This window comes from Sus scrofa, chromosome 6 (assembly GCF_054392235.1).
Source record: "Sus scrofa isolate SSC_HxYL_T2T_F1_AM1 chromosome 6, Sscrofa_HxYL_maternal_Yorkshire_Landrace_v2.0, whole genome shotgun sequence".
NCBI classification, from domain to species: Eukaryota; Metazoa; Chordata; class Mammalia; order Artiodactyla; family Suidae; genus Sus; species Sus scrofa.
This window is the reverse complement of record NC_139388.1, coordinates 73,285,597-73,311,249: the sequence shown is the minus strand read 5'-3', so window position 1 is coordinate 73,311,249 and position 25,653 is coordinate 73,285,597. Positions and strand designations below refer to the sequence as shown.

General features: G+C 46.8%; 1 long non-coding RNA gene across 1 annotated transcript; it reads left to right on the top strand.

The window, feature by feature from the left end:
• Positions 1 to 543: 543 nt before the first annotated feature.
• LOC146402541 (uncharacterized) lies at positions 544 to 8,493 on the top strand. The gene is made up of 4 exons (XR_014805099.1): positions 544 to 672; positions 2,753 to 3,077; positions 4,811 to 5,346; positions 7,771 to 8,493. It is a non-coding gene; the product is annotated as an uncharacterized LOC146402541 (long non-coding RNA).
• The last annotated feature ends 17,160 nt before the right edge of the window (positions 8,494 to 25,653 follow it).

Here is a 25,653-nt window from a genome sequence, read left to right as displayed (position 1 = left end):
TTCACATGCCACAGACATGGCCAAAAAATTAAAAAAAAAAAAAAAACTTGGGAGTTCCCATTGTGGCTCAGCTAATTAAGAAGGCGACATAGTGTCCGTGAGAATGTAGGTTCGATCCCTGGCCTGGCTCAATGGGTTAAGGATCTGGTGTTGCTGCAAGCTGCAGCGTCATTCACAGATGTAGCTCAGAGGCAGCAATTTCTGTGGCTGTGGTGTAGGCCTGCCGCTGCAACTCCAGTTCCACCTCTAGCCTGGGAACTTCCATATGCTGCAGTTGTGGCCCTATAAGGAAAAAAAACAACGAAGACATGATACCTAAGCCTTATTCGTACTTCCGCCCAGGCTCCACAGATGGGGCAGGCCTTCCCTCCACAACTGGCCATCTGAGACTCCTTTTATCTTTCTTAGTATGTGACTTTTGGTTTCATACCCTTAGCATGTGACTTTTGGTTTCTTTTCTTTTCTTTTTTTTTAACTTCATGGTCTCAGGATTGCTGCTCCAGCTCCAGCTCCATGGCCATATTCCAAGCAGGAAGATGAAGACAAAGAGAAAGAGGAAGAGGTGGTGCTAAATCACAAAAGCAAGACAATTCCAGAAATCCCTGGCAGACCACCCACACAACTCAGGACAATGTCACCTGGCCACCCTGCGTTGCAAGAGCCTCCGGAAAGGTGGGTACCAGAAAAATTGGGTTTCTGGTAATTAGGGAAAAGAAGAGAATGGTTATCAAGGGGGCAAGTCGAAGTATCTGCCAGATGCAAAGGCAAAAACAGTGACTCCTAGGGACACTTGGTCCCAAGATTCACAGGTCACATGAAGTCACAGGGGTCATGTGAAGCCTGCTAGCCACACCTGGGTGACTCTCCACACCAGATGTTACCGGAAGATCAAGGTCATGAACCTGAATGTGGAACCTGGGGGAGGGCTGAGACCACAGATAAGCGGCCATCAAAGAGGCCAGCTTAGAGCCACTACAGAAGGAAGCTACATGGACCAAGGGACAACCACCCCCCCCAAAAAAAAAAAATTGTTCTAGAAGGCAGCCTGGTGACTCACATCAAAAGCTTTGAGGAAAGAGGAACTTACACGTCGGAAGAGGCTGCCCATTCATCAGGCGACTCAGATCCTTGGAGCTGTTCTGAGACCAGGGGACTCAGCCGTTTTCCCCATCTTTTGAGCTCCCTCACAAACCCCGCCCCTGTGCTTTTGCGCCTTCGTCAGCTAGAGGTGGTTTGAGAGGCAGCCCCAGATTGGCCACATCAAGGTCCTGAGGGAAAGCATTCTGTGGGAGAATGAGGTTAAGAGACAAAGCAAATATTGCCAGGCAGGATTTGCTTAGCAAGGTGCTGCCCTTTGCAGGTTATGGTTTATTCAGCTTATTGGGGTGGAAGGGGTGTGGGCAGAAATTGATGGTAAATTTCTACTGCAACCCCCAAATCCCAACCTATATGAAAATATTTATTTTGGGAGTTCTCGCTGTGGTGCAGAGGAAACGAATCTGACTAGGAACCATGAGGTTGAGGGTTCAATCCCTGGCCTTGCTCAGTGGGTTAAGGATCTGGGGTTGCCATGAGCTGTGGCGTTATGTCGAAGATACAGCTTGGATCTGGCGTTGCTGTGGCTGTGGTATAGGCTGGCAGCTATAGCGCCGATTAGACCCCTAGCCTGGGAACCTCCATATGCCACGGGTGCGGCCTTAAAAGGACAAAAGACATATATATACATATATTTATTTCAACTTTATCATATTTAAAGAGGGATATATACTCTTTAATTTACTCTAAATGAATTAAATTAGGAAAAGTATGGATTATCAACCAATTTTAAAGTAATGTATTTAGTCAAACAATTTTTTAAAATTAAAAAAAAAATAGTAAAGTAGTTGGAGGTGTGGATTCAATCCCTGGCCCAGGAACTTCCATTTGCCGCAGGTGTGACCATTAAAAAAAATAATAAAAATAGTAAATCAGTATATTTTGTGACCAGTGTAGATTCAAATGTAAATTCAAAGTATGTATTACAACATTAAAAAGAGAGATAAAAACTGGTTCTATGAATTGTTTGGAATTTTTGCCTTTTTTTTTTTTTTTTTTTTTTTTTGCTTTTTAGGGCCACACCTGCTGCATATGGAAGTTTCCAGGCTAAAGGTAGAATCAGAGCTACGGCTGCTGGCCTACACCACAGCCACAGCAATGTGAGATCTGAGCCGCGTCTGTGACCTACACCCCAGTTCATGGCAAAGCAGGATCCTTACCCTGCTGAGCAAGGACAGGGATTGAGCCCTCATCTTCACGGATATTATGACAGGTTCTTAACCTGCTGAGCCAAAATGGGAACTCCCAAAAAATTGAGTTTTAATAACTGAGGTTTTTATATTTGGGCAAATCTCACCATTTTGCCTCTAAATGACAAACAGAAGGTTCTGACTATGAGCTGTCAGCGTCGCTCAGCAAAAATGCCACGTGGATGTGGGTCATATTTATTCCTAACAAATGATGAGCAAGATAGGGCATTATCATCATTATTTTTAGCTTTCGATTTTGGAAAAATTTAATTTTTCAGCTGATGAAAACAACCAAGAAATCTGAGAAAACTCATATTATGGCCAATTTGTGGAAATTGTTCTCTTTTAGCCTTTATTTTCATCGTCAGTGTTCCTTAAGCTTTCTTTAATCTGAGATGGGTGATGATGGGTATACATTTTTATTTATTTATTTATTTATTTATTTATTGTCTTTTTTTTTTTTTTAGGGCCACACACACAGCATATGGAGATTCCCAGGCTAGGGGTCTAGTCGGAGCTGTGGCCGCCGGCCTACACCACAGCTCCAGCCGCAGCAACTCAGGAGCTGAGCCTCATCTGTGATCTGCACCACAGCTCACAGCAACCCAGATCCTTAACCCACTGAGCAAGGCCTGGAATCGAACCCGCAACCTCTGTGTCAGGTTCCTTAACCACTGTGCCACGACGGAACTCTGAGTATACATTTTTAAATGAAAATGACTTCACAGAGTATCGGCTAAAGTCCAGATGGAGGGCCTGGAGCGTTGACACCACTGAGGGCTCAGAAAGAAGGTTAGTCATCATTTTACTTTAAGAAGATAGAAATGGGCTGGGGGGATGCGCTGGGGGTGTGGGATGGAAATCCTATCAAATTGGATTGTGATGATCACTGTACAACCATAAATGTAATAAATTCATTGAGTAATTAAAAAACATAAAAAGAAACTGAAAATAAAAAGACTGATGATAAGAAAGAGAGAAAGAGAAATGGAAGCAGACAGTCTTCTGTCTTTAAGGACCAGAACCTTGGGGTTCACCTTGGCAACCTCTGTCTCCTCCCAAATTGCTTGCTAGCCCCTTAGATCCCCGAGCCAAGAGGCCACTGCCCAGCTGGCCGACTGTGCCTCCGCCTAAAGCTCAGATGTCCTGAGCAAGAAAAGCCATCATTTCTGCGACCCGAGCGAGCCATGCAGCCAGGCTGTCCCTCGGCCAGGATGAACTAAGCCTGCTGTCCCAGAGAGCTGGGAAGACGGCAGCTGTGGAAACACACGGTCCTGTGTTTCAAAATGCAAATGACCACATTGCCCTGACCTCGAGTGTCCTCAGAAACATTCCCTACCCACGATGATAAATCCTGCTCTCGGAATGTGGTAAATTGAGAAATGCAACACAAATACCCCAGCGGGATAGCCTTCCTTCTGGCCTTTCATGGTATTGTTTATGCAGCTAGATTTTTAGAAAATGCATTCCTTTAAGTTGGAGGGTTTCGGGCCATTTTTTTTTTTCTTTCTTTCTTTCTTTCTTTTTTTTCCTGAAGCCCAGAAACTAAATGTTTTCATCAGAGGAAGCTGATCGTGGTCCTCTGGCTTCACAGAGAGAGAAAGTGGATAATGTTGGGTTTCGTTTGCCCGGTAACCATTCTCCCATCCCAGTGGCACCTGAATTTCCTTTGATGGAATTGCCTCTTTCCCTTAGGGCAATCTGAGGGGACCGGAAATCCTGGCATGTGCCTCCCACTGACCCTGTGGAACGGGTGGTGCTTCCAGCTCCCGGAACCATATCATTTCCATTTGCGACCCCAGTGCCACCACCGCACACCCCTTCTAATGTCCCTTCTTTTTTTAATTTTATTGGAGTATAGTGGACATACTGTTGTGTTGGTTTCAGGTGCACGGCAGACTGAATCAGTTCTAAGGCATTCTTTTTCACTTAAACTAGATGCTAACTAGTGATCCCAGCATACACCAGAAGAGAGCACCTCTATCTGCTCCCATCAGCTCCCGGGGCAGACCCTTGTTTTATCTCAAATATACCTTCTGTCAAAACATGTGTTGGTCTATCAGAAGTCAGTGAGAGTTAGTTACTCAGACTTCCTGGAACTCTGGTCCAGAGATGCACCCTCAGAGATTCACCATTCTTTTTTTTTTTTTTTTTTTTTTTTTTTTGGCTTTTCAGGGCCACACTCATGGCATATGGAAGTTCCCAGGCTAGGGGTCAAATCAGAGCTGCAGCTGCTGGCCTACACCCCAGTCACAGCAACTCCAGTTCTGAGCCACACCTGTGACCTATACCACAGCTCAGGGCAGCACCAGATCCTTAACCCACCAAGCAAGGCCAGGGATCAAACCCATGTCCTCACGGATGCTAGTCGGGTTTGTTACCGCTGAGCCCCAACGGGAACTGCCCTGATCCACAGTTCTTTATCAAAGTGTTTTATATTACCATGATTGTATTATGATCAGTGAGGATATTTTTATTGAAGTGTAGTTTATTGCCAAAGTTTGGGTTTTTTTTTTTTTTTTTAGACGTGCGCCTGTGGCATATTGAGGTCCAATCGGAGCTGTAGCCGCCAGCCTACACCACAGCCACAGCAACGCGGGGTCCAAGCCGCATCTGCGACCTACACCACAGCTCACAGCAACGCCGGATCCTTAACCCACCAGGCAAGACCAGGGATCGAACCTACGTCCTCATGGATAGTAGTCAGATTCGTTTCTGCTGAGTGACGATGGGAACTCCTGCCAAAGTATTTTCACTGTTTCCTTTTCAAGGAAAATCTTCAAAGGATTAATATGAGCTTCTTACATTGGGATCATGGGTCTCACACCCAACTCTGTACCAAGTGTTCTCGTTAAAACTCCTGGGTCAACAGTTGCTGCGGAATAGACCTTCCAGAACGCCGGGAATCTGGATGCAGAATTGGAGTTCAGGGAAACCCAGGCATCAACTCCAATTTCTCTTCCCCAGTGAGAAGGGACCTTGCTGAAACTGAGTTTGGCTCAAGCAACAGGAGAGTCCAATGCTGATAAACACTCTCTTGAACACAAGCATGATGGCTAGAGTAAGTTCTTCTTAAATTAGAATAACAAGCCCAGAGTATGAAAGTTCGAGGGCAGAGAGAAAATCACAGGAGTTCCCTGGTGGCCTAGTGGTTAAGGACTCTGCCTTGTCACTGCTTTGGCTCAGTTGCTACTGTGACTCGGGTTCAATCCCTGGCCCAGGAACTTCTGAAGCATGGGCGTGGCCCAAAGAAAATCAGAGACGGCATTGATGGGCCACTTTGAGTCCATGAGGCTGTCCACTTTGGTCCCTGGAGAGTTACTCTGAGATGTATTGTATCTGTGTGTCCCCCTGGTGAAGGAGGGGACACCCTACTTCCTATAAGCTTGAGTTGCCTTGCTTCAAAAAACAGGGAATCCAACCTAATCTTAGAATGAAGGTGTGTGGGTGGGCTCTTCCCACTAGATATTATTCCAACTGACACACAACAGCTGGTGTCAAAAATCAAATTGGCATCATTGTGCTTCCAATACTCAGCAAGTTGAAAGGAGGCACAGTGAACTCATATGGCCAAGATGGAGACAGACCAGCCCTTGGTGTGAGGCCTGGAGTGGTTGAAGGAATCACAGCCATGGCATTGACCCTGATCCCCAAATGAGACCCTTCAGGCTCTGTGAGGACGCAAAGGAAGCTGACCTAGGGCAGGAGAGCCCCTGGCTTTCCCAGCTTCTCCCACCCATATCAGCCTGAGATGTGGGGATAGCTCAGGATCCCCAAGGGAGGAAAAAACCTAGGGAACCTCAAGTATTCTTGTCTGAATCTTATCAAGCTTCCAGAGCTCACTGCCGCTATGCCAGGGGGACAGAATCAGCCAGGTTCAAAATGTGGGGAATTTCTACAGGACAGAAAACCCAGGTTCTCCAACATAGAAACACTCTGGAGAAAAGGAGTTCCCATTGTGGCTCAGTGGAAAAGAATCTGACGAGTCTCCACAAGGACCCGGGGGACGAGTCTAGATTAAAAGAGACATAAACGGCCTCTCCACACTCAAATGTAACATGTGGATCTTATTTGGGCCCCAGTTTGAACAAACCAATGGTACAATATCCCATCGCTGAGGCCCCGGGGGAAGTTTGCATATGGACTGGAAATCCGATGATTGCTGTGGTTTGTCCCAGACCAATTTGGCCAAGTGGAGCTGGATTCCCCGGAAACCTTTTCCCAGGGTAGTTGTAGGCTGGAGGAGGCCATTCGAGAGGAATTCTCACAGGACTTGGGAGGTGGAGGTAGACAGGTGTTACTCTCCAAGGTGGCTGTGACTTGACGCAGGACAGACAGACACAGAGATCCGAGGATTCCAGCTTGTCCTCCTCCTCCTCTGTCTCCACCCAGCCCTTCTCCCTGACCACCAACTCTCTGACCAACAGTGGCCCTGAGCCACTCCCCCGATGCTTGGCCGTGGTCCCCTCATTGAAGGGGGTGTGTTGATTGTGTGAGGCTGATAATGGGGTTGCACTTCAGTTGGAAAAAAGAGAAAAAGTCTTCCTCTGTCCCAGGTGCATAGTGAAGCATCAGTGGGTGAAATGACGTCTCGTGTGGAGGATGATGAAAGAGTCTTGATTTCTTGAAACCACAGTTAAGAATTCGACTAGCATCCATGAGGACTTGGGTTCAATCCTTGGCCTCGCTCAGTGGGTTAAGGATGCAGCATAGCTATGATCACAGCATAGCTTGGATTCCGAGTTGCTGTGGCTGTGGTGTAGGCTGGCAGGTGCAGCTCGGAATCAACCTCTAGCCTGGGAACTTCCATATGCTGCTGGCGTGGCCCCAAAAAGCAAAAAAGGAAAGAAAGAAGGAAGGAAGGAGGAAGGAAAGAAAGAAAGAAAGAAGGAAAGGAAGGAAGGAAGGAAGGAAGGAAGGAAGGAAAGAAGGAAGAAAGGAAGGGAAAGAGAGAGAAAGAGAGAGAAAGACTCATGATAAGAAGAGGGATGGGGCAGAGGAATTAGGGAAATGGAAGAGTCCCTGAAAACTCCCCTTGGACCCCCTCCTCAGACTCCCAAAGTGTAAGATGGGCAGCGGGCAGGGCAGGGTGGAGGAAGAGAGCTGGAAAATTCTTCCATTCCTCTTGAGGTTGTGGGTTAAATAGGAGGAAAAAATACCAAGGGGGGGGGCAGGAATCCGACGAACACACTCACATCCCAGAAGCAAAAAGCCAACCCATTCATCTTAAGATGACTTTTAACCGTGAGTAATGCATTTGAACATGTGTGAGCTGGTCTTGCTGTTCTTACTAACGAAGCTAAAGGCATCTGCGACCTTGGAATTCCGAGATGTGTGTGAGCTTTGGAATTTGTTAAAATGGTGTTTGGAGGACAGGCTTTCAGATGTTAAGTGTGCACGTGTACACATGTACCTTCTAAACTGAAATGTAAAGTATTTGAGACAAAAACCTTTTTTTTTAATTTTCTTTTCCTTTTTTTTTTAGGAAAAATGTAAAAGTCCTCATTATCTCAGGCATTGCTTGGGTTAGGAGAGAGGATGACAGCACAAGGCTGGGGCCAACCAAAACAGAGGGGCGGAGGATGGCCCGCGGCCTGTGGTTTTTGTTCAGGAACCTTCTTCTCCAGGGCTGAACTTCTTGGAAAGGGGTTGGTTTTATTGCCTTCTCCCCCAGCTCCACTTTTGGGTCATTTTAGGATCTCAGCTGGTGGCCACAGCTTTTGAGGTTTTGGAAACAAGTCCCTCCTTTAAAAAAAAAAAAAAATGCGGTGGCAGGGATGATTTTTAAGTAAGAGGAGTTATATGGACAGTAGTCAAAGACAATCTTTTGTGTTGGAACAATAAATGCTCACTATTGGTCAAGGGTGTGCAGTCAGTGGATTCAGACACTGTGTGAATCTGACAGAAACAAAGTCAAGAGGAAAAATCTTGCACGATGTTTTGAAAGCGATAAAAGCCATTCCACGCTCAGGAGGTGAGAGCAGGGAGGGAGGAAGCTGGACAGGCAGACAGGAGGGGTGCCTGAGACGGGAGCGAGAGAGGCGGATGGACTCTCAGACACAGACTGGAGACACTCAAGGCGCAAATGCCAGCCCAGAAGAGGCACCGGCTCCCGACTCAAGGCTGGCAGGACCCTCGCGTTTCTCCTTGTCCCACGATCAAGCGACAATAAAAGCAGCTGGGGAGCCAGGTGCATAGTCTTCTAAAAGATTTGGTTCCTGGTGGTTTTCCCTGGGTGCGGGGGTGGGGGAAGGGTGTCAGAATTCACCAACCCCAAAACATGCCTCTTTGGCGAAAGGATCATTTGGAGGTGAAAGCCAATGAAAATCAACAAATGTAGGAGTTCCCTGGTGGCCTCACCGTAAAGACTCTGCACGGTCACTCACTGCTGTGACTTGGGTTCGATTCCTGGTCAGGGAACTTGCACGTGCCTCGGGTTCAACCAAAAAAAAGAACAGAAAAAATTAACCCAGACTGGAGGAGTTCTCTGCCCTGCCCTTAAGGGCCTAAGAACAGGGCTGGAATTTCCAACCGTGCAGGTGTCCCCGCCCCTACCCCATGTCCCAGATCGCACCCTCCCAGCCCACCCCCGGGCCAGGAAAGGAGAGATTGCTTAGGAGCCAGGGAAAGCCAGACACCGAATTTGCACAAACAGACCTGATCCTTAGAACCCTCCTCGTCCGCTAGTTCCCCCCTATATTTCTTGGTTATGTGCGTAGAGAAATGTATTTTCAAAGCTGTCTTTTTTAGCTTAATTTGAAGGCTCTCAGTACTGAACCCAAGAGCGTAAAGGAAATGCTTTTCTTCCCTGACAGCTGCACACAGAACTAATCAAAATTAAAACTCAAAACAGAATCCTCTGGTTTAACACCAGCCCCCATGAAGACAATTCATTGAAGGCAGTTAAGATTGTGAGGCCGCTGTGGCCTGGCAAAGGAATGTATTTCTACAATGAATTACAGGCCCAGGCACTTCCCAGGTCCAAACAGAAAGCCCAGTACCAGGTTGAGCTGTTCGGATTTTGACACAGCCACAATGATCGTACTGGTTTTAACATTGTTATGTACTGTATTTTTTTAAAAGCATTTATTAAGACATAAACTAAAACAGATGTAAAATAAACTGCACATTGAAGTGTGTGATTAGATAAAGTTTGACATAAGCATACGCCCATGAAACTATCACCCCAATCAAGATAGTGAAAATAAGGAGTTCCCTGGCGGTCTAGTGGTTATGATTTGGTGCTTTCAGCCCTGGGCCCTTGGTTCAATCGTTGGTCTGGGAACTGAGATCCTACAGCAAGGTGCTGCAAGCCACCACCAAAATAAAATAAAATAAAACAAAATATAGTGAACATGCCAATTGCATTCCAGAATTTTCCTCATACCCTTTTGATTCCATAGCATTTTTAGGTACTAAAATGGAAGTATGTTTGTGGGTGTAACGCCATTGTTTTAGACTTCTGTGGGCAATGTGCTTCGATTTCTGGCTTTGCCCTCTGCACCCCTCCCAACGCCCACCCAATCAGAGCACCCTCACTTTAAGTTCTCCCAAGCCGCATTAGCACATCTCCCCACCAAATCCTCTTACCCCAGCCCGAAGCAGAGCCCCAACTCAGGGGCAGAGGATACTCTGTGAGCTCACAGCACTCCCAGGGCACCTGGGGAGAAGGGCTCTGGAGGTGAAGGGATAGCAATGCCAGGACCAGCCAGACACCCAGAGATGCAGTGTTCACGGAGGCTCGGTTCTGATCTCCAGGTTCACCACTTTACGAATTTGAGACGTTTGAAATAGAATTCTTTTTTTTTTTTTTTTTTTTTTGTCTTTTGTCTTTTTGTTGTTGTTGTTGTTGCTATTTCTTGGGCCGCTCCTGCGGCATATGGAGGTTCCCAGGCTAGGGGTCGAATCGGAGCTGTAGCCACCGGCCTACGCCAGAGCCACAGCAACGCGGGATCCGAGCCACGTCTGCAACCTACACCACAGCTCACGGCAACGCCGGATCGTTAACCCACTGAGCAAGGGCAGGGATCGAACCCGCAACCTCATGGTTCCTAGTCAGATTCGTTAACCACTGCGCCACGACGGGAACTCCTGAAATAGAATTCTGATGTCATTAAAAATGGCACTTTGATGCCAACTGCTATATATAAAATCAATAAACAGTAAGTCCTAGTGTACAGCACATGGAATGATATTCGATATGCTGTAAGAATCCATTATGGGGAGTTCCCTTTGTGGTCAGCAGTTAACCAACCCAACTGGGATCCCTGAAGATGTGGGTTCGAACCCTGGCCTCGCTCAGTGGGTTAAGGATCTGGCGTTGCCGTGAGCTGTTGTGTAAGTCCCAGACACAGCTCAGATCCCACGCTGCTGTGGCTATGGTGTAGGCCAGCGGCTGTAGCTCTGATTCGACCCCTAGCCCGAGAACCTCCATATGCCACAGGTGCAGCCCTAAAATAGCAAAAAAGAAAAAGAATCCATAATGGATAAGAACATGTATATATTTACATATATGTAAGTATAAGAATATATATATTTTTAGGTACGAAAATGAAAGTATATTGGTGTGTGTAACACCATTGTATATATATGATATTACACATAGTCATATATTTTAAATGTTATATTATATATTCTTATATATAATATATATTCCTATATTTCTATATAAATATATATTCATATATATTTTCTTTTCAATATATACAATGGAATCACTGTGCTGTATACCAGAACCTAACACAACATTATAAATCAACTATACATCAATAAAAAATTCAAAAATAAAATAAAAAATGGCATTTTGTTATGACTTGAAATAAATACTAAAATATCAGTCTGGTCATTCTGCTGTGATCTTTTTGGTACTCATGCACCAGATGACCCCAAATGTAATAACTTTGCTCTCTGAGGTATTTGAGCTCATACCATCCATGCAATGTTTATATTAGAACTTTCTATAGTTGTCCTGGTCTTGCTTCTATTTTAAAAATCCCTAAGATGTACCACTTCCCAAGGTAAAGGAAACATAAAATGAAATTTCCAACTGAAATACTTTATAGCTCCAGTGGTTTGGAAGGGTTTGGGGGTTTGTTTATTAATTAATTCTAATGGAACCAGAAAATACTGGGCCAAGCTTCTTTTGAGGATGTTACATTTAAATTTAAGGAGTACCTTTATACTTTCTTTCAAAGTCTCCAATCTCATTCTTAGGGCTCACCTCTGATTTTTCTGACCTTCTTAATTAGCTTTAGGGAAGTTGAATTGATTTAATACTGAGGCAGTGAATATCTATACTTATTTAATGACAAAACTACCTGAATGACAGATAAACAGAGGTGCTCATTTGCATTTTTAAGTGGACAAGGAGTTCCCTGGTGGCACAGTGGGTTAAGGATCTGGTGTCGTCGCCCCAGCGGCTCAGGTCACTGCCTTGGTGTGGGTTCAATCCCTGGCCCAGGAACTTCTGCATGCTATGGGCATGGCCAAAATAATAATAATAATAATAAAAAAACCTTAAAAGGATATACTTATCTGTCCTTTTCCTCTCAGAGATATGGTCTCATAATTGCATGGAATTACATCTGTGCCTACATTCTGTGTGCTCCCCCGCAGAGAAGCTAAAATTCTTCATTCTTTTCAGACAACTGGTTCTTCAACGATGCCGACAAACCGGATGGTCCAGAATTGCCCTCTCTGGACCTGATCCCAAGGGGGCTGAGACCAGGAAGGATGGAGGGAGGGAGAGAGAGAAGTGGAGAGGTGGCTGGACCAGGGGCCCCTGAGAGAAGCAAGCATGAGTGCGGATGATGGATAACACGGTACCTCAAAGGTGCAACCAAGAGAACAGTCTAAAACCTGTACGTGGCCCTCACATGCCTCTGCCTCTCCTTTCCCTTTTTCTTCTCTTCCTCCCTTTCTCCTTCCTTAGCTTCCTGTCCCTTCCTCGGTAATTAAGTCCCTAAGTCAGGAAGGGAGCTGTCTGTGAGGAGACAGACGCCAGGCCTCTGTGCCCTATTATAGACCCAGATCTGATGCCAGAGCCAGCAGAGGCGGGGTCCACGTCGGGGAGGGGGTGGTGGCAGAGATGGATTCTGTACAGGGAAGGGATCGAATAAGTGAGGGTACTTAGAAAAATGGAATCCCGGTCTCTCACTGTCAGAGGAAGTGTTTCAAACGTGGAAAGGGAGAAAAAGAAAATGAGCCCTGCGGTGCTGGATCGGAAAGGAAAGTATTGGTGTGAACCCAAGAATTTCAATAAAAGTACACAGAGAGGCGTTCCCATTGCAGCTCAGCAGGTTAAGGACCCGATGTTGTCCCTGTGAGGATGTGGGGTCGATCCCTGGCCTCGTTCAGTGGGTTAAGGATCCAGCATTGCCACGAGTTGTGGCGTAGAGCACGGATGCGGCTCAGATCTGGTGTTGCCATGGCGGTGGCATAGGCTGGCAGCTGCAGCTCCAATTCGACCCCTAGCCTGGGAATTTCCATATGCCACAGGAGTGGCTGTAACAGGAGAAAAAAAATACACTCAGGAGCAAATGTGTGTGTATGTACACATGCATGTATTTTCTAGTGCTGTCTACCAAGAGGCTCTTGGCGTAGCAATAGCTCAATGGCAATAAGCACGCCTAGTGCCCAGGTCTTGGTTTCTAAATACCTTCTCCAGGAAAGCTCTGATTCCAGAGCTAGGGCAGGGAACGTAGAAGTTGTACCTATAACATCTACCAGTGTCAGAAAAGAATGGAAAGGCTCAATGGATGATTGGGATGTGTTGCAAGGACCCACAAATCAGCTAGGAGAGGCAACCGGAAATAGGACAACTTGGGCATAAAAAAGACTGTAAATAGATTATAACACATTGAATAAAATAGAAGACCATGAATTCATACTGAGTTAAGGGTTTGATGAGGGATGGCATGGTTTTCAGTTCCTCACTCAAACTACATGTTAATTACAGAGAGCAAAAGCGTGACTTCACTGTGAGGAAGGCTAGCCGATGCCACTTTATCAGTGAGGGGACAGTTCGAGATCCTGCACCACATGACAGGAAGCAATGAAGACATAACACCACCTCTGAGAGGTTTCTGCTAAAGAGGCACAGCCCATCTAACCATAAGGAAACATCCGACAAAAGAAAGCTGAGGAACATTCTACAAAGCAACTGTCCCATTCTCTTTGAAAGGAGCAAAGTCAAGGACCAAAGAAGGGGGATATGACAACCAATCAGTGTGTGACCATGAACTGGATCCTTGCACCATAAAGGCCATTCTTGGGACCAATGGCACAACTGCATCTTGGTGGTCTTGTTGGTCACCACCGCCGTGGTACCCTGAGACCAAGGGTACTGTGGTGGTGATGAGTCACAGCTAATTTCCCGATGCCGACGGTCGTGTGGTTGTTACGGAGGAGAATGTCCCTGTTTGTAAAAAGACACTGTGATGGGTTTGGGTTTGATGGCTCATCAGGTTGGCAATGTACCCTTACATGGCCCAGGAAAAGAAGCGTTTTTGTACTATATTTGCAACTTTTCTGTAGGTTTGTGGTTGTTAGCACAAACATAACAGAAATGTAAATAAATAAGGCCTCCTGTTATTTTCGCTTAAATATGTATCTTAAAGGAGGGCATTCACCACCTCAAAGAAGTCCGTCTAGAAGGAAACAGACAGTAAGAGGGAGACCCTCCCTGGTCTGGATGCATCATCCCCTCATTTTGCCTTTCCCAACCAAAAGTCCAGGGCAGAAGACTTCCTCGGGAATTTTTGCATGACCCTCGACGTGGCCCATCACAAATTTATCCTACTGTCATTGTAGCTGCCTGTTTTCTTACACATCCTACGAGACTGGGCACGTCTGTCTCAATCATTGCTGTATTCCCGGAGATGAGGACCATTCCACGTTGTTTAGGAGAAAGGAACTGTTTTTCTCTACTCTCAGCTCTTCGCGTCTGACACCTGATGTGTCAGTTTCCCACACCAAACAATTCCCCAGCCTCCTTGCAGATGTCAACTGCACGTCCCGTAATGCAACTCAGTGCCGACACTATCCGCCTGAGAAGCAGGGCCAGGTCCCATGGGGCCAGGGCTCTGTCCCCACCAGGTGGTCCCCTGCCAGAGGCCGACTGCAAATCCAGGTTGTGTGTGACCTGTGCTTCGGACCCACTGGCTATAAATCCGGACTCCCACAACCCCCTCTGGGGCTCCAGCACGTGGTCGAATGACTCACAGAACACCCAGGAATCCTAACACTTACATTTACCGGTTTATCATATTCGAAAAGACAACGGCCAAAGAGGTACATGGGCTCTAAAGGGTCCCAGGCAAGGGAGCTTCCGTCCCAGTGGAGCTGGGGTGTGTCACCCTTCTGGTCTGTGAATGTATATTCACCAGTTGGAAGCTTGCTTATTTATTTATTTGCTTATGTATGTATTTATTAATTTATGTATTTATGTATGTCTTGTGGCCGTATTGGCCACATGTGGAATTTTGCCAGGCCAGGGATTGAATCTGAGCTACAGCCTCAACTGGGGCCACCGCTGCGGCAATCCTGGATCCTTTCACCCACCAGGCCAGGCCCGGGATTGAACCTGAACCTCCGCAGCGACCTGAGCCACTTAGGTTCTTAACCCACCATGCCACAGTGGGAACTCCTGGAAGCTCTCTGAACCCTGTACTTTGGGGATTTTTAGGGAGACTTCATCATGCAGGCATGATCAATTAGGAACTCGTTCCCGGCTCCTCTCGTTTCTCTAGAGATGGTGAGTGTGGCTGAAATTGCCAAGCTTCTGATCAAGGCGTGGATTTTCTGGTGACCAGCCCCTAGCCAGGAGCCATCCAGGACTCATCTCATTAGAACAAAAGATGCTCCTATCACCTGGGAAATGACAAAGGTTTGAGGAGCTCTGTGTCAGGAACCAGAGTCAAAGACCAAATACTAGAACCTTGGCCAGAAACAGATAGATACACACATGGTACCTGGTAGTTCCTGAACAAGCATCGGTTAGATAAACAAAAGAATCGTTCAGGAGTTCCCGTTGTGTCTCAGCGAATTAAGAGCTGAACTGGTATCCATGAGGATGTGGGTTTGATCCCTGGCCTCGCTCAGTGGGTTAAGGATCCGGTGTTGCTGTGAGCCGTGGTGTAGATTGCAGACACGGTTCGGATCTGGCATTGCTGCGGCTGTGGTGTAGGCCGGCAGCGACAGCTCCGAGTCGACCCCTCGCCCGGGAACCTCCATAGGCCACAGGTGTGGCCCCAAAAAGAAAAAAAAAAAAGGAACAGTTCACAATGACCCCCAAGAAGTCTTTCCCTGAAGTCACCGAATTCTTCAAACCAAATAATTAAAGAGTAAAGACCGAGTGACGTGGCCAAATGAAGAGTGTGATCCTTGGACTTTGTGGGGCCCCTTGCCCCGCGCCGGGGACCCTCCAGAGAGTTCGCTCTTGACGCTTGAGCTTTCGCTGAGCAGGCCTGGAGAGGCCTGGCGAGAGTCACTGCCGTGGATCCACGTGGCCTCGCTCTGCAAAGGGCTGCCGGGGAAGGAACCTAAAAGGGAAGACAATCCGAGAGCTGCCCGGCTTCTGAGCCAGGGGTCTCGGATGACAGCCCAGTCACGCAGTTGCAGACTCTTCGAAATGAGGTCCTCGAGTTTTGCAAATCCTCCCTCTCTTCTCCAAGGGCAGAAGCAAGCCTTCTGAAGCCCTCGGCATGGTGGCCCTTAAAGACAGCTGTTTTCAACAAACCAAGGATGTTTCAGCCTCACCCTTGCAAGCCTGCAAACTGCCCTCAAAGCAAATCTCCCTGGATTTTCTCCCTGCGAATCCAGGCAACCTGGACAGCCCTGGGCAGAGGTGACTTCTTCTGTTCAGCCTCACCACAGGCAAGAATTTGTGTAAAGGAGTTCCCGTCGTGGCGCAGTGGTTAAGGAATCCGACTAGGAACCATGAGGTTGTGGGTTCGATCCCTGCCCTTGCTCAGTGGGTTAAGGGTCTGGCGTTGCCGGGAGCTGTGGTGTAGGTCGCAGATGCGGCTCGGATCCCGCGTTGCTATGGCTGTGGTGTAGGCCGGCGGCTACAGCTCCAATTCGACCCCTGGCCTGGGAACCTCCAGATGCCGCGGGAGCAGCCCAAGAAATGGCAGAAAGACAAAAAAAAAAAAAAAAAAAAAAAAAAAAAAAAGAGTTTGTGTCAAAAGGAAAAGAAACCAGGATTCATTCCACAATAGGGGCGATTGTTCTGAGCTGCCACATTCCCTTCCATGTTTACCTTTGAGTTTCACAATCTCCCAGGAAGTGTGGGAGTCAAGGGTTGATTCCCCTCTGCCCCTCCGGTCAAGACCAAAGGAGATCACTGTTTTTGCAGTTGCTCAAAAAGAAAGTGGTACCAGGCAGGAAGGCATGCTTCGCCAAAGACCCGGGATGACACCTGGGTTCCACTGAGCTCCCCAGCAACGCCATGAAATGCTTCATAGGAATGACGGGGGCAGGGGGAGCCTCAATCTTTTCCTGCTTTTGAGGTGCTCCTGGTGCAGGATTAGCACGTTGGGCTGAGCACTTGTAACCAACTTCTGTTTGATCCTTTGCACACCGAGGAGGACTGAAAGCTGAACAGAAAGATGAGGCTCCTTACTATGCAAATTAATCCAGAGTAATGAAACAAAGCTGTGAAGAACTGGGAAGGAATTCTCACTGTGGTGTAACGGGATTGGAGGCGTCGCTGGAGGGAGAGGACACAGGTTCGATCCCCAGCCCGGCCCTGTGGGTTAAGGATCTGGTGTGGCTGCAGCTTCAGCGTGCAACTGCGGCTCGGATGGGTCCCCTGCCCCCTGGCCGGGGAACTCCGTATGCCCTGGGGCAGCCAAAAAAGAAAAGAGAAGACAAAGAAAGAAAGAAAGAAAGAAAAAGAATTGAGAAAGCCCGGAGGGCTCTTCCTCCATTTCAGACCAGACCAGACCACACTGGCTTTGGCTTCTAGGCGAAGTCAGTATTGCTTAACAATCCATTGGCAGAATGGGCCGTTCATTGGCAAAATGGTTCATCCGGGATGGAACTCAGATGTGTGTCTTTAGCTCTACCACTGAAAAGCCGAGGAAAATCTCCGTGGACTAGAGCCTCTCGATGTTCAAGTTACAGAATGGGATACCTTTCATGGCATTGCCAACTTTTCAGAAAGTTAGAAATGTGTAGTTTAGTTTTAAATGAGATTGTCATTACTGAATAAAATCAGTGGCTTTTAATGCTGCTACATAATTCTGTACTCAAAGCCCAGTCTCTGAACTTAGAAAGACTGTGTTCAAATTTTTTCTCTGCACCTATGAGCTGAGTCAACTCTGGGGGAACGGCATAATCTTTCTGAGCCTCTGTTTCCACATCTATAAAATGGGGGCAATGACAACATATATTTCATAGTTTTTATGAGGGTGAAAAGGGTTAATACAAGTAAAGTGATACCGGGACAGCCTCAACCCTCAATAAAGGCTCACACTCAGTATTGTGTTGCTACGGCACCTTAAGGAAGTATTTTGCGGCATTCCCATGGTGGCTCAGCAGGTTAAAAGCTTGACATTGTCTCTGTGAGGATGTGGGTTCCATCCCTGGCCTCCTTCAGTGGGTTCAGGATCCGGAGTTGCCACAAGCTACAGTGTAGTTTGCAGACGCAGCTCAAATCTAGTGTTTTCATGGCTGTGGGGTAGACCTTAGCTGCAGGTCAATTTGACCCCTAGCCTGGGAACTTCTGTAGGCCAAAGTGAGGCCCTAAAAAGAAAACAAACAAACAAACAAACCCAAAGTGCCAAAAATGGACAAATCCGCACACAGACCAAAGATTTGAACTTTTAAATTTCAGATCATTTTTACGAGCATCGAAGTTGAACCTGCACTTTCAGATCACAAAGGGGAGTCCACTATGGTCTTCCTAGCAGTATCGTACTCTCGTGACTCTTTCTGCTGTAAATGATGCAAATGGAATTAACACTAGCTTAGGTAAGTACACCGCAGGAAGGCAAGAATAGTTTGCCTCAGGAGGCAGAGGTGACCCTTGGTACTCTGTGTCCCCTGAATGTCCCCTCACTCTCACCTGCTGGGCACAGTCAGACTGCCTGGGTTTGAAACTTCTTAAATCTCTCTGTCTGTCGATTCTCTCTCTCCACACAGTGGGAACCCTGGCTGTTGGCAGCTTCTGGTCCCAGATCCTAATAATCACGAGGCAATGGAGGAAAATAGATGTTCTCTCCTTCTTAGATCCACTTGAATTTTTTTTTTTTCTTTTTAGGGCCACACGTACAGCATATGGAAGTTCTCAGGCAGGGGTCAAATCAGAGCTGCAGCCGCTGCCACATGCACATCAACCCAGGATCTGAGCCATGTCTGCGACCTACACTACAGCTCATGGCAACACTGGACCCTTAACCCAAGGAGCAAGGCCAGGGATCGAACCCACATCCTCATGGAGACTAGTTGGGTTCATTACTGCTGAGCTACAACAGGAACTCGCCAGCTTGAAAAATCTTGAGGAAGAAGTATGATAGGTGTTGATAGGTCCATTCAACCCTATACCCTATAGAACTGGGTCTGGGAGAGAGGAGGGTGGGCACGGGAGGGAAGCTGGTCAGAAGGATGACAGAAGGAGACGAACAAAAACATCAGGCACACACCGTGACCTCCACTGCTCTTGGAGGACATCACGCCTATTTTTATAAGTGCTTCCTGAGTACTTAGGAATTAAAAGGATTCTAAATTTTAAGTTCATTTGTATCATGTTTTTAGACTCCACAAATAAGTGATATCATATGACATTTGTCTTTCTCTGTCTGAGCAACTTCACTTAATACGGTAATCTATAGGTCTATCCATGTTGCTAGGAATGGCATTATTTCATTCTTTTTAACGGCTGAGTAGTATTCCATTGTATATATGTACCACATCTTTATCTACTCATCTACCAGTGGACACGCAGGGTGCTTCCACAGACATAGAAAACAATCTTATGGCTGTGGGAAAGTGGGGGAAAGGATAAAGTAAGTTTATGGGAGTTCCTGTTGTGCCTCAGTGGATTACAAACCCCACTAGTAGCCATGAGGATGCGGGTTTGACCCTTGGCCTTGCCCAATGGGTTTAAGGATCCAGCGTTGCCGTGAGCTGTAGTGTAGGTCACAGATGCGGCTCAGATCTGGTGTTGCTGTGGCTGTGGTGTAGGCCGGCAGCTACAGCTCCAATTAGACCCCTAGCCTGGGAACCTCCATATGTCACGGGGGGAGAAGAAAGAGAGAAAGAGAAAGAAAAGAAAGAAAGAAAGAAAGAAAGAAAGAGAGAGAGAGAGAGAGAGAGCGAGAGGGAGGGAGGGAGGAAGGAAGGAAGGAAGAAGGAAGGAAGGAAGGAAAGAAGGAAAGAAGGAAAGAAGGAAAGAAGGAAAGAAGGAAGGAAGGAAGGAAAGTTTGGAATTAACAGATACACACTACACAACTACAGTAGTGTATATAAAATAGATAAACAGCGAGGACCTACTGCACAGCACAGGGAATTATAGTCAATATCCTATAATAACCTATGTAACATATGTATTACTATAAATCAACTATGCTTCAGTTGAAACATTTTTTAATGATTTTACAGCAGAAAGCCATCGTCATGTCTGTAATACGTCTCAGGCTGTCCTGGGTACAGGCCCATTCATGACCATCCATCCCTTCACGTTTCTCACGAGGCCCACTGGATGCCTGGTGCTGTTTACCCAACTTCCATGGGGCACTGCCTTCCCACCATGGGCACTGGACATAAAGGACAAGCCACCAAGGGGTGCCCTTCTGGGAGGAAGTCTCCAGAGACAAGGACATGCAGAGAAGGGGCAGCTGGCCCTGTTCTCAGGGACTGACTTCATTACCAAGCTGGGAATGGATGAAAACAAATGTTTCAGATCCTCGTCAACCCCCAGGATTTCATTGGACTTTATGTTTGTAACATTTCCACATCTAACCGTTGTACAGTGGGGTTAAACATGTGTGCTCGGTCTAGCTCTGTTCTCTGACTTTCCTCACACGTTCAAGTTCATTTCTGGTCCCTTGGGTCTGTCTGGAAGTTCTAAGAAAGACCTTTTTTTTTTTGTAAATTTTGCTCAACGTGTGGCAAAGGAACGGTCTGTTTTGATTCGTCACATACTGACCCAGGCCCACCTCCCCGTCTCTGGGGAACTGTATGAGGCATTTTCCATAGTTATTTCCAGAATAAACAAGGCTTGAAAGGCTGGCCTCGCTTAACCACGGCCACAGCTTCACGTCTCCACTCCAGGCCAGAGGCAGAACTCCCTGACCTTCTGGAAATATTTCAACACAGCCCGTTCTCTGAGGAATTAGAATTTGTATTTTTTCGTCCTCTCTGAAGCATCCAAGATAAAGGCACCTTTTTAAATGGCCATGGGCACTTTTGTGATGTGGAAATGTTTCAGCCTTATATTTTCACGGCTATCAACAAAGGCATTAAGTGTCCAAAACTCTCGGGTGAGAAGCACGCAAAAGAAGCACAGAATTGAGGAGGCTGAAGGGGCCACGGTACCCAGCGGGGCCATTGGAAGCGCCCAGAGACATTCTATGCGATTGAGAAATAGTTCTGGCCGCCAATGCCACCTGCTAAATTGGAAACACCTACTGCCCTGAACATGGAACTTAAAAAATGAAAACACCGTCATGCTATGAGGACAGAGTGTTGCATAGGTATTGAGAGGATTTAAACTACCTCATTGGTCATTGATGCATATACCAGGGGAGCCGTTGTGGCCCCCGTGCTCAAAAAGTGATTCTTAAACTGTCCACCGGTCCCCTCTCTGTCCACTGCAGGCAGGAAGAAGTCTTCAAGTCAACTCTTATGGGAGAGAAACACCAAAGGTATTTTGAGACTGGCAGTTAGTTCTGTGTGTTGCCAAAGACGGGAACTTGAACTTGGCATTGCTTTAGATGCTTGTCAGTTTGAGAAACACTCGATAAACCTTGAGTTCCTCAAAAAGAAAGACTGTGGGTGGATGGCTTTAGTCTCCTGGGGTTGAGAAGGCTGTGGGACGTGGAGGGGACTGTGCTGAGCTGGAGAGGACAAGTCTGTCCCCCAAAACAGCCCTGTTCACCTCCAGACAACTGGTGCCAATGCACCCTTATTGTGGTTCCTTCTCATCTTTCGAGGGAAACCACGAATCTCCAAGATTTTGATACTGAAAACTAATTAAGGAGTTCCCGTTGTGGTTCAGTTGGCTAAGAACCCAACAAAGTGTCCATGAAGTTGTGGGTTCAACCCCTGGCCTTTCTCAGTGGGTTAAGGATCCAGAAGCTGGGGTGTAGGTCTCAGTCAGAGCTCTGATCCAGCCTTGTTGTGGCAGTGGCTTAGGCCCCCAGCTGCAGCTCTGTTTTGACCCCCAAGAACTTCCATATGCCACAGGTGTAGCCTTAAAAAGAGAAGAAAAGAGAGAAAAAAAAATTAAATGTCCAAGGCTGTGTGCCAACACTGAAAGAGTATAAAGACAGTCAAAGTTCTGATCTTCCCGTGATGACTCCTCAACTACTTTTCTGAAATCTCAAAGTTTCTTCAAAGGATGCTGTGGTACCCAGCCTCTGTGTCATCTTTATCATCCCACACAGGGCTGCCCATGGGATAAGCCGAGGTACCTGAAGGGCGCCTGTGGTATGACATGAAATATATTCGGTCTTGCCCTTATTCCTGGCACAGAGCATCTAAAACCCCTAGAATTTCCTGAGTGATAAGAGTGTCTTTTGTTATTCACTAAGAGCCCCTTGGGACCCCACCTGAGTTTATGCTAATGAGGTGGATCAGGGCGGGGCCCAAGATATCCTCAGATATCAGATATCACCAGAAGACCAAATGATTGGAGGGGTAGACTTTCAGCTCCACCCACCAACTTCCAAAAAGTGTGTGTAGTGAGGGAAGGGAAGAAGCTAGAGAATAAACTATCAAAATCTTGAGAAGTTCCCCTTGTGGTGCAGCGGAAACGAATCTGACGAGGATCCATGAACACACAGGTTCGATCCCTGGGCTTGCTCAGTGGGTTAAGGATTTGACATTGAGTGAGCAACAGTGTAGACCAGCAGCTACAGCTCCGATTCCACCCCTAGCCTGGGAACCTCCATATGCTGCAGGTACGGTCCTAAAAAGAAAAAGAAAAAACTCTTGAACGAGAAGCTTTGATGAGGAGTTCTCTGGTGGCCTAGCAGCTAAGGATCCAGCACTATCACTGCTGTGGCTCGATTCTTAGCCCAGGATCCTCCACATGCCAAGGGCACAGCCAAAAAAAAGCTTTGATGAGCATCCCAGAGGAGCTAGGAAGTGGTGTGTCGGGGGCGGGGGGGGGGGGGTGAGGGCAGTTCCAGGAACCTCCCACACACACACACCCCAACGCCTTGTGCTGTACATCTTTCCATTGGGCTGTTCGTAAAGGGTGTCCCTTTCAATACACTGGTAAGCATAAGCCAAGTGCTGAGTTCTGAGGTCTGAATTCTGAGAGCCCTTCTAGCACATGCTCAAAACTTAGCAAGGGGTAGCGGGACCCCTGATTTATAGCCAACCAGTCAGAAGTACATGTGGTCCAGGACTGAGGAAGGACTAAGCAAGGCCCGTTGGTTAGGCGAGAGATGTATTCAGACTCAGAGGGGGAGGGAGTGAGCTCAAGACAACCCTAGCCCTGACCGTGAGGAGGTGCTAGGCTTATAAAGGACCTGTGGCAGGAACCTGTGGCTGGATGGAGTTCTTGGCAGGAACAATGAAGAAGGAGGGCGAGGCCAAGGGAGGGGGAGGGAGTCCCAGGACCCAGGGCAGTTAATCCTTGCAGGTGGTTAATCTATGCAGGCAGTACTTTGCAGCAGGGCTTTGTTTCTTGCTGCCCAACTTGAGCCTCCACATTCGGGGAGAGGGCGTCGATCAGGTGCAGGGCTGCAGGCAGGTCTCCAAGGTGGACGACCACATTTGGGGGGTGGGGGGAGGGTCTGTCTCCATCCCCCTGGGAACCTATCAGCCCAGCTCAAGTGTCCCTGTTTCCGTCTCTACCTCCTGCATCTTCTCATGCCCCACCGTGCTCACCTCAGTCCAGCTCTGGAATAATTACACATGCTGATGAATGAAGAACACAGCCCCAAATGTTCTCAACGCCAAAATGTGTTTTTTGTTGTTGTTTTTTTTCCTTTTTCTAGGGCTGCACCTGCGGCATATGGAGGTTCCCAGGCCAGGGGTCTAATCGGAGCTGTAGCTGGTCTACACCGCAGCCACAGCAAAGGCAGATCCAAGCCACGTCTGCAACCTACACCACAGCTCATGGCAATGCCAGATCCTTAACCTACTAAGTGAGGCCAGGGATGGAACCCACAACCTCATGGTTCCTAGTTGGATTCGTTTCCCTTACGCCACGACGGGAACTCCAAGCTGCCTGACTTTGAAACTTCGATGGTTTCAATTAACTTCATGACATTCCGTCTAAGTCATCATCTTACAGATGAAGCTATTCTCTCGACCGGCTGCAGAGGAGGGGCTGTGAAAGGCTTGCTTCATTGGCACCACCAGGTCCACAACCCATTTCCTCCTCCCAACCATCAGCCAAAGCGCCTCTCGACCTACGTGTCCCCCTGGATCCTGGTCTTGCTCTCATCTTTGACTCTTCCGTTTTGTCTCTCTACTGCCTCCTTTTTCAAACTCTTCCTCTCTGCAGACTCATCCTCATCCTTACTCCAACCTTCTCTATTATTTCCCGTCAAAAATAAGAGGATGAACAGATGATAATGCACAAAACACCCTGGTCCCTACCTTCTCTTTCAATTACCTTCTCACTTTAAATTATATTTAAATATAATATTTTATTTATATTGAATGCATTTAAAATAAATATTTTATCTATATTAAATGTATTAATATTAAATTATATTTAATATTTAAATTTACATCTCACTTTACTCCCTTCTTTTTTGCCACACCCACAGCAGGCAGAAGGTCCCAGGGCAGGGATCGAACCACAGCAATGACAACACCAGGTCCTTAACCCACTAGGCCATCAGGGAACTCCTTTACTTGATAACTTCTCATTCACTTTTTTGTTTTTATGGCTATACTTCCAGCATATGGAAGTTCCCAGACTAGGGACTAGATCTGAGCCAGAGCAGCTGGCCCACACCGCAGCTGCAGCAATGCCAAGTCCTTTAATCCACCATGCGAGGGATCGAATGTGCACCTGCACAGCAAGCTGAGCTTCTGCAGTCAGATTCTTTTTGCCATTTCTTGGGCCGCTCCCGCGGCATATGGAGGTTCCCAGGCTAGGGGTTGAATCAGAGATGCAGCTGCCAGCCTACGCCAGAGCCACAGCAATGCGGGATCTGAGCCATGTCTGCAACTATACCACAGCTCACATCCATGCTGGATCGCTAAGCCACTGAGCAAGGCGAGGGATCGAACCCGCAACCTCATGGTTCTTAGTTGGGTTCGTTAACCACTGCACCACAACGGGAACTCCATGCAGTCAGATTCTTTTTTTTTTTTTTTTTTTTTTTTTTTTTGTCTTTTGTCGTTTGTCGTTTGTTGTTGTTGCTATTTCTTGGGCCGCTCCTGTGGCATATGGAGGTTCCCAGGCCAGGGGTTGAATCGGAGCTGTAGCACTGGCCTACGCCAGAGCCACAGCAACGCGGGATCCGAGCCGCGTCTGCAACCTACACCACAGCTCACGGCAACGCCGGATCATTAACCCACTGAGCAAGGGCAGGGACCGAACCCGCAACCTCATGGTTCCTAGTCAGATTCGTTAACCACTGCGCCACGACAGGAACTCCTGCAGTCAGATTCTTAACCCACTCAGTCACAATGGGAACTCTTCATTCTTTTTTTAATATTATTTTTCAATTTCCCCCCAAAAAGTCAAAACACCTCCTCTCACCTCCTACCCAAGTTTCCATTCCAGACAATTTTGCAAATGAGTTTTAAACAAACTTCCAATGACAGAAAATCCCTCTTATGCAAGTAGTTTCAGTAAAAAAGAAAAAGAAGAAAAAAGGAAAGGAACAAGAAAAAAATTGAGAAAAAGACTAACAAGAAAAACATTGAGAAAAGAAATTGAGAAAAAGACTAATTTGATTCCCAAACTGAAAACTGAATGAGAACATTAAAAAAAAAAAATTTCAGCTACCAGAAATGAGAAATTTGACAGTGGAGATGAATAAGTGAATTACAGAAGGAGTGGTTTAAAAGCAAGTTTAAAAGTTTAATCAAAGGTTTAAGCAAACTCATTAAAAGTTTAAGCAAACTCATTAGCAGTCAGATGAACTGAAGAGAATCTTTAAATTTTATTTTTTTCCTACTTAAATTATAAAACTTTATGTTCCATGACCATCAGGATAGTTTAAAAATC